General features: G+C 37.2%; 1 protein-coding gene across 1 annotated transcript in view; it reads right to left on the bottom strand.

Annotated features, from left to right (window-relative positions):
• The window catches only part of LOC135207436 (basic proline-rich protein-like), a 131,168-nt gene that overhangs the window by 17,599 nt on the left and 103,569 nt on the right, over positions 1 to 10,000 (bottom strand). The window lies entirely within an intron of this gene.

Here is a 10,000-nt window from a genome sequence, read left to right as displayed (position 1 = left end):
TAACTTTTTTACTGGGCTATAAAAAGGACATTTGGTTACATGTTTCACTGACCTGTGAGCTGAATAAAATGCGATGGCGCGACAAAAGAAGTACAGGAATAAAACTATCAAGTTACGGCAATGAATGCAAAAATAAGTACATTTATTACCTGGGTAATCATATGACTAGTCTGGCAGCTTTAGTGTCTAAAATCAGTAACGAAATAACTCATTATCACACGGTAAGACAAGAGATTCGTCTTACGAAAGAAATAGTAAAAATTATAATGTGACATATGCAGTGTGTTTTCGTTGCTGGGAAATTCAGTACAGTATCTTGTACGTCGTGCAGTTATTTATCAGGGCATTTATGATAATCAGTTCAGAAATAGAACGATTAATTTTGTTCTGAAGAATTTTTATTCGTAAATATTTATTACAGAAACGCACGGAAAACGTAAGCAAAATATAATTTCTACAACAATCGTATTTATTTTCCAAGTCCCAAATCACCGATATTCCGAAACCTAGAATCTGTTCCCCAAACTTAAACTTGGCAGTCACTTCGCGAATTTTTTTTTCTGCAAAATAAAAGTATTGAGATCGCTTTGTCTGTCCGTCTGACCTCGGATCTTAAAAACTACTGAGGCTAGAGGGCTGCAAATTGGTATGTTGATCATCCACTCTCCAATCATCAAACGTACCAAATTGAACCATACTAGCCTTAGTAGTTTTTATTTTTCTAAGGCTAAAGTTACCCATAATCGTGCATCTGGCAACGTTGTAGGACAGGCCACCACTTGACCGTGGCTTAAAGCTTCATGGGCTGCGCCTCTTCATACAGCATTATACGCTGTACAGAAACTCGATTCTTCGGCGCATTTTTTACTTGCATCGTGCATTTGGCAAAGCTTTAGGACAGGCCGCCACCTGACCGTGGCTGAAAGCTTCATGGGCCGCGCCTTATACAGCATTATACATTGTACAGAAAACTGGATTGTTCCGAAGCAACTTCGGCACATTTTATACTTGCTTTAATAATAAAACGACACATCTACCTATGACCGCCCTAACGTGATAGAGGGTCGTGAATCACAAAATCGTGACCGTGCTATAAAAAGAATTAATTGGCATAAGTACTGGAACCCTTCCTCTTTTCAAGATGAAATTTACAACGCGAGCTGTGTGCGCTCCTGCATCGTGCCATTAATGATTATAGAGCCATAAACCAGGAATCATTACCTGGGGGATGTCGTTAAACTCGCTCGTTTTATTAAAATCACTTCCAACGCATTTTTTTTTCTGGTAACATTAATGCTCTCGTCTATGGGTTGTTAAACCCGTAGGGGTGTAGTGCCGTCAGTGCACCTCATGCGGTGCGCTGTAGGCATTACTTAAGGATCTTTGCAGCGTCTCTTCGACTCCAAGCTGCAACCCCTTTCATAACGTTTACTGTACCTCTGTTCATATTCTCTTCATTCTTTTCCATCTTATTTTCTACCTTACCTAATAACTGATTCACAATGCAACTGCGAGGTTTTCCCCTCTTGATAACCTTTAAAATCTTCTTACTGTCAATATATATATATATAATATATATATATATATATATATATATCTATATATATATATTATATATATATATATATAGAGATATATATATATATATATATATATATATATATAGATATATATATATATGTGTGTGTGTGTGTGTGTGTGTGTGTGCACGTATGTTCGTATTATATATATATATATATATATATATATTATATGGGTTATATATATATATCTATATATATCTATATATATACATATCTATATATATATATAATACTATATATATATACTATATATATATATATATATATATATATATATAGAGAGAGAGAGAGAGAGAGAGAGAGAGAGAGAGAGAGAGGGAGAGAGAGAGACATTAATTTAGACTTCAAGAATGAAAATTGATCATCCTAGAAATTCGTCCGTCACATATGCCCCTTAAATAAAACAAAACACTAAGAACAGTACTTCTGAAAAGACAGGAAAACAAAAAACGGCTAATCTTTCCACTTAGGGCACACACACACCTCTACCGCCGGGGAAGATGACGAACCCAGCCATCAAGAGTTTGTTCAGAATGAAGTTCGTTTCGTGCGTTTTTTTTTTTATTTTATTTTTATTTTTATTTTTCATTTTTTGGCACCGAAAGAGACCTCCGACACGTCCTTTAACGGAGACAGTTGGAAGGCGTTACGTTGGATTGGATGACCTGCTGAAACTCCGAAAGGAAAATGAAACCAACAGTAAACGCCTAAAAAAAAAAGAAGTCTCTGAAAAAAAACGTAAAAAAAATAGTAACCGTGAACGAAAAGTATAGTTTGGAAAAAGGTGGGAAAGAGAAACATGGATACAAGGGAGAATAAAATGAAAAGAGGTAAAGGAAAAAGAATGGTGTGAGTGCTTCAGTTTGTAAAATCGTGCTTTTTTTTTTTTTTTTTGTTTTTTTTTTTTTTCTTTTTTCTTTTTTTTAAGCTTTCTGAAAGAATTGTAAATTTGAGGTACGGAAATCACACTTCGTCCGTTGAATAAATGTATTTTATTTGTTACTTATATTTACACGAGTCAGTTATTTGTTTTTATTTTGTAATTAATATGTAAGTATAAGGTTCACTTCTTTCTTTTTCTTAGTTTCATTTATATATATACATATATATATATATATATATATATATATATATTATATATATATATATGTATATATATATATGTATATATATATGTATATATACACACATATATATATATGTATATATATATATATATATATATATATATATATATATATATATGTATATATATATACATATACATATACATATATATATATATGATATATATATAATATATATATATATATATATATATATATATATATATATGAATGTATGTACAATGTGTGTGTATATATAGGTATATGTAATATATATAATATATATATAATATGTATATATATATATGTATGTTCGTATACATATGCATATACACACGTGTTCGTTCCCCAGAGCATACACTTTTTTTAATGGGTTTCCATAGCCCTTCCCCTCTATTCCCATAACATCTGTTTTCCTTGATGTGAACATCTGCCATATGCATTATTGGAAACGTTTGATAATTTGTCATAGACAGCTGGCCGGTGACAGATATAATGACCTTACTTCTTATAATAGAGTACCATTTTTTTATTGGTTTCTTCTGGTTTGTTATCTTTAATGGTGGCCGAAGCTGTGTTTAGATTATTCATATTGTTCTCTCAATAATTAAGTTGTAAGTATAATTTTCTCAATGTTTAAGTTATTAGTATTATTCCCTCAATGTTTATGTTATTGTTAGTGTTCTTTCAATGTTTAAGTTATTTGTTGTATTCTCGCAATGTTTAAGTTATTAGTATTATTCTCTAAATGTTTAAGTTATTTGTGTTATTCTCTCAATGTTTAAGTTATTATTAGTGTTCTTTCAATGTTTAAAATATTAGTATTTTTCTCTCAGTATTTGTTATTAATATTATTTTCTCAATGTCTAAATTATTAGTGTTATTATCTCAGTGTTTAATTTATTAGTATTGTTCTCTCAATGTTTAAGCTATTATTAGTGTTCTCTCAGTGTTTAAGTTATTATTGGTGCTCTCTTAATGTTAAAAATATTAGTATTCTCTCAATGTTTAAAGTGTTAGTAATATTCTCTCATTCTCTCATTGTTTAAAATGTTAGTAATATTGTCAGCAATATGTAAGTTTAAATCACAATCATAATCGTTTACTTAGTTATTTTCTGAAGCATTATTATATGAACATATTTATTTCTCGAATGACTTACGATTGCGTCGTCGAATATCACGAAAGACGGTGATGAAAACAAAAGCAAAGAACAATTTGCTTTCAGTCATTACAACGCGATGCGTCGCTCCGAAGTTACGAAAATTGGACGCCGTAAAATCGAAGTAGTTGTTGTAGGTTTGTCCTCCCCCTCCCCTCCCCACCCCTTTCCCCTCCCCCTCCCCCTCCCCTTGGGAATATACGACCCCCGAATTTAAGATTGGACTCGTAAAGAGAGGAGAGAAATCCTCGTCGCTCCGTAAGGACAGTAATATTGACAGCTGAGCGATAAATGTCCTGGTTTAAAGGTGATAAAGATAAGTTATTCGTCTCCAGTCGAAATCTCATTGCTTCACTTTCTCTGCGTCTTCGTCTGACTTGGGCCCAGTTGCCCTGAATCGAAAACACCACTGCTTGAAGAAGGCAGTCAGCTATCAGCTGTCAGTCAGTCAGTCCTTCGCTGCTTCTGACGTCCTTCGGCAAGTGCATTATGGGAAAATTGCAAGCACTTGCTTGCAAAATCTTTACGGGATGTTCGAAGGCTGTGATGACTTAATCTAATATAAGCAGCAAAGATGCTAGTGATTATTCTCTCTCTCTCTCTCTCTCTCTCTCTCTCTCTCTCTCTCTCTCTCTCTCTCTCTCTCTCTCTGTATTCAGTTTCTTTTTCTCTTTCTCACAATATTTAGCTGCTTGTTCTTATTACCTCTACGTATATTTATCTTTGCTTAATCTCTCTCTACACTTGACTTTTCTTCATCTCTCTGAATTAACTTTTCATACTATCTCTCTCTCTATTTATAACTTTTCTTACACTTTTTATATTAATTTTTCCTATTCTCTCTCTCTGTACTTAACTTTTCTTATTATCTCTGTATATTAAATGTAGGATGCAATTAGGTTCAATTAACGGAAAAGTTCCCGTACCTTAAGCTGAGGTTTACGTGTAAAAAAAAATATATAATAACAAATAAGAATTAAATGCGAAATATGCACATTGCAATGGAGAACAAAACCCGGAGAAGGGTTAGAGAGAAGTATATCAACTTCATTCGTCACCCATGTGACATTTGTGTGCAACTGAGCACCAGAAGTTCAGATGATGATGATGATACCACTTCCGGGTTCCTTCTTCGCACCAGTGTATTTTAAGAGAGATTCCAAACTTCATCGATTAAGCGTTAAAATGTGAATTCAGGCAAAAATTTTTATGTAAGTTCTCTTTATTATTATTATTATTATTATTATTATTATTATTGAAAAAGAAACCCACAAAATCACTTTGTAACTTGTTTACTTCTAAGTATTTACATTTAGTTTTATTCCACACTCGAGTGCTTTCAGGCCCTTCTGTGGCCCATTTTCAAGAGATGTTTGGGATGTTAGCCTGGGTCAAGGCCCAGCAGTCTTCTGGAACTTCTTCTCGTGGAGCTGTCATTTTATGTGATGGCTGTTTGGTTTTCTTGAGAGTTGCCCAATCCCCTCTTGTCGCTCTGATATCCTCAGCTGATGGTCATTGGGATTGACCCTTGTGGTAAGGTGTGGTCACCAAAAGTCTGTTGGGCAGGAAACCTAATCTCCAGGTCAGCAGGGTCAATCTTAGCTTCTTTTAATATCAAAGCTCGGCTTATGGGATCTTCTGAGGTAAAACCTTTGTTTCCTTCAATTACTTTAATCTCTCTGATAAGTGCACCTTCTACTACCCTCCTGTGACTTATTTTGTTGCTTTTGTTAATAAGCCTACTGTTTTTGAAATCCATCCTATGGTCATTTTCCCAACAATGTCTAGCTATAGCACTCCCCTGAGAGTTTAGCTGTACTGCCCTTCTATGTTCTTGGAATCTAGTCCTTATTCCCCTACCTGATTCCCCCACATATCTTAAAAGAAGCTAAGATTGACCCTGCTGACCTGGAGATTAGGTTTCCTGCCCAACAGACTTTTGGTGACCACACCCTTACCACAAGGGTCAATCCCATTGACCATCAGCTCAGGATATCAGAGCGACAAGAGGGGATTGGCAACTCTCAAGAAAACCAGAACAGCCATCACATAAATGACAGCTCCACGAGAAGAAGTTCCAGAAGACTGCTGGGCCTTGACCCAGGCTAACATTCCAAACATCTCTTGAGAATGGGCCACAGAAGGGCCTGAAAGTACTCGAGTGTGGAATAAAACTAAATGTAAATACTTAGAAGTAAACAAGTTACAAAGTGATTTTGTGGGTTTCTTTTTTCAATCTTCAGAAGAAAAACTGAAAGAAGTTTTTTGTTGGGGGGGGGGGTTTGGTTCATTATTATTATTATTATTATTATTATTATTATTATTATTATTATTATTATTATTATTATTATTATTATTATTATTATTATTACTACTCAGAAGTTCAACCATATTCATATGATATGGGGTTATTATTTTATTATTATTATTATTATTATTATTATTATTATTATTTTTTTTTTTTTTTTTTTTTTTTTTTTTTTTTTTTTTTTTTTTTTTTTTTTTTTTTTGCTCTATCACAGTCCTCCAATTCGACTGGGTGGTATTTATAGTTGTGGGGTTCCGGGTTGCATCCTGGCCTCCTTAGGAGTCCATCACTCTTCTTACTATGTGTGCCGTTTCTAGGATCACACTCTTCTGCATGATGGCCCGGAGCTACTTCAGCCTCTAGTTTTTCTAGATTCCTTTTCAGGGATCTTGGGATCGTGCCTAGTGCTCCTATGATTATGGGTACGATTTCCACTGGCATATCCCATATCCTTCTTATTTCTATTTTCAGATCTTGATATCTTATCCAATTTTTCCCTCTCTTTCTTCTTCAACTCTGGTGTCCCATGGTATTGCGACATCAATGAGTGATACTTTCTTCTTGACCTTGTCAATCAACGTCACGTCTGGTCTGTTTGCACGTATCACCCTATCCGTTCTGATACCATAGTCCCAGAGGATCTTTTGCCTGATCGTTTTCTATCACTCCTTCAGGTTGGTGCTCGTACCACTTATTACTGCAAGGTAGGTGATGTTTCTTGCACAGGCTCCAGTGGAGGGCTTTTGCTACTGAATCATGCCTCTTTTTGTACTGGTTCTGTGCAAGTGCCGGGCATTCACTTGCTATGTGGTTTATGGTTTCACTTTTCGTATTGCACTTCCTACATATGGGAGAGATGTTATTTCCGTCTATCGTACTTTGAACATATCTGGTTCTTAGGGCCTGATCTTGTGCCGCTGTTATCATTCCTTCAGTTTCCTTCTTTAGCTCTCCCCTCTGTAGCCATTGCCAATTGTCATCGCTGGCTAGTTCTTTAGTCTGTCTCATGTATTGTCCATGCATTGGTTTGTTGTGCCAGTCCTCTGTTCTTTCTGTCTTTCTCTGTCTCTGTATATTTCTGGGTCTTCGTCTGCTTTTATTAGTCTTCTTCCCATGCACTCTTTAGCCACTCGTCTTCACTGGTTTTCAGATATTGCCCCAGTGCTCTGTTTTCGATGTTGACGCAGTCCTCTATACTTAGTAGTCTCTCCCTCCTTCCTTTCGTGTTATGTATAGTCTGTCTGTATTTGCTCTTGGGTGTAGTGCTTTGTGTATTGTCATATGTTTCCTGGTTTTCTGATCTATGCTGCGGAGTTCTGCCTTGCTTCGTCCATTCCACTATTCCTGCGCTGTATCTGATTACTGGCACTGCCATGTGTTTATGGCTTTTGTCATATTTCCGGCGTTGAGTTTTGACTTGAGTATCGCCTTGAGTCTCTGCATATCTTCTTTCCTGATCGTGTCCTTCATCTCTTGGTGTTTTATATCTCCTCCTTCCATTACTCCCAGGTATTTTGTATCCTGTCTCATCTATGTGTTTGATGTTGCTCCCATCTGGTAGCTTTATCCCTTCAGTTCTCGTTACTTTGCCTTTTGTATGTTGACTAAGGCGCATTTTTCTATTCACAAACTCCATCCTGATGTCCTCAGATACAATCCTTACAGTCTGGATTAGGGTATCTATTTCCTTGATGCTCTTACCATACAGCTTGATGTCGTCCATGAACATCAGATGGTTGATTCTGTGCCTCTTTTCTTGAGTTGGTACCCGGCATCCATCTTCTGTAGTACTTTTGTCATGGGAATCATGGCTACTACGAAGAGTAGTGGGGACAGTGAGTCGCCCTGGAAGATCCCTCTGCCTGATATTACGCCTCTGCTAGTCTTATTCCAGAGCTTGGTAAGTAGTGTATTCCAGTTGCGCATTGTATTTTTTGAGGAAGCTGATGGTATTTTCCCTCTGCCCCATATATTTTCAGGCATTCTATTAGCCATGTGTGTGGTATCATGTCGAAGGCTTTCTTATAGTCTATCCATGGCCATGCTTAGGTTGTTTTCCGGCTTCTCCTACTGTTCTTCATTACCATTTTGTCTATCAGGAGCTGGTCTTTTGTGCCCTACACTTCCTTCTGCAGCCTTTTCTGTTGGTTGGGGACGGTGTTTGTTTCCTCTAGGTAGTTGTATAGCCTTTCACTGATGATACCTGTAGTAACTTCCACATTATTGGTAGGCAGGTGATAGGCCTGTAGTTACTGGCTATATTTCCCTTACTCTTGTCTTTTTGTACTAAGGATGTTCTTCCTGTGGTCATCCATTTGGGTGCTTGGTGATTTGAGATACAATGCTGGAGTTGTTCTGCTATTCGTGGGTGTAGGGCCTTGAAGTTTTTGAGCCAGTATCCATGGACTTCATCGGGACCTGGGGCTTTCCGCAGTTTGGCATTTTCTTTAGTTGGTGTCTGACTGTGTCTGTCGTGATGTCTGTGAATCTTTGTTTATTCTCCCTGTTTCTTCTTCCTTGACTTCCTGGAGCCATGTTGCATGTTGTTGTGTGATACCGGATTGCTCCATATGTTTTCCCAGAGTCTCTTACTTTGGTTCGGCTTCAGGAATTTCTGGGTGGTTGTCTTCCCCTCTTAGTTGGCTGTATAGTCTTTTTCTGGTTGTTTCCGAATAGTTTGTTCTGTTGGTATCCCTTATTCCTGTTCATGTATCGTTGGATCTTAGTGCTTTGGCCTTAAGCCTCTGTTTTACATCTTCTATTGTGTTGTTTAATCCCCTCTCTTGTACTTTGTATTTCTCGTTGAGTTCCTCCTGTTTTCTTGCTTCTTAGCCTTTTTTCTGCCATCTCTTTCAGTTTACTCAAGTCAGATCTCATCACCATGATTTGCTTTTCCAGTCGCCTTTTCCAAGGAGGTTGCTGTTTTGGTTTCTGTTGGTTTGGTTGTGCTGGTGTGTTGGTGTTGCGAATTCCCATCAGTTCTGCTACTAAACTTGCTCCTGCATATGTCAAGTTATTTGTTTCTGTGATACTGGTGGTGTGTATTATGCCCATTATTTCATTGACCTCACTTGTTTTCTCCCTTAATTTCTTGGTGTTGTAGGCTTTCATGGAGGGGATCTTTGTTCTCTCTGTATCTGGCTCCATCCATTGTCTAATCTTTTCTACCCATTCCGTCCTCTCTGTTACTTCGTCGGTGTTCTCGTGTGTCGTTTGATACCTCATCCTCCCTGTCGTCTTCTGTGGCATCGTCTCTCAGTTCGTCTTCGTGTAATTCGTTGTCGTGTGACATTTCCCTTTCCAGTTCTTCTCTTTCTGTTGGGGGGGTATTTAGCCAGTCTTTCCTTTAATGTTGCATACTGTCTTGCCAGCTGGTCTGGCCAGCCTCTGCTCTGTTTTGGGGGGGTGTTATTCTCTATTCCAGATGTTGACAATCTTCTTCTATATCCTCTCTCCGTCGGGTTGCTTCGATGTACATCTCCATATTTCCTTATTTTCTTCTCTTGTCAATTTCTTCCTTTTTTGGCCTCTGTACTCCAATCTCAGGGCTTGATTATTGTCGTTGTGGTGATCAGAAATTGCTAGATGACGACCTCCAAGTACCTGACCGTCTTCCCCTTCAATTGGGTTTTGGGTTGAATACCTGGTTGCCGGACGAAGCTCCTCTGTTTGCCAGAGGTTCCATTTACGTCGTTGTCGGTTAATCCTTCATTTCTTTCCATCATTGCTGAGTTTTGCTATTTAACCCATAGCTGGACCCTACCCCATCAGGGATAGGTACTCATTTACAGCTGAGTAGACTGAGGAAATTATGGTAAAGATCCTTTCCAAGGAATAATAT

Source organism: Macrobrachium nipponense, chromosome 32 (assembly GCF_015104395.2).
Source record: "Macrobrachium nipponense isolate FS-2020 chromosome 32, ASM1510439v2, whole genome shotgun sequence".
In the NCBI taxonomy this organism is placed as follows: domain Eukaryota; kingdom Metazoa; phylum Arthropoda; class Malacostraca; order Decapoda; family Palaemonidae; genus Macrobrachium; species Macrobrachium nipponense.
This window is presented reverse-complemented; position numbering and strand designations above follow the sequence as displayed.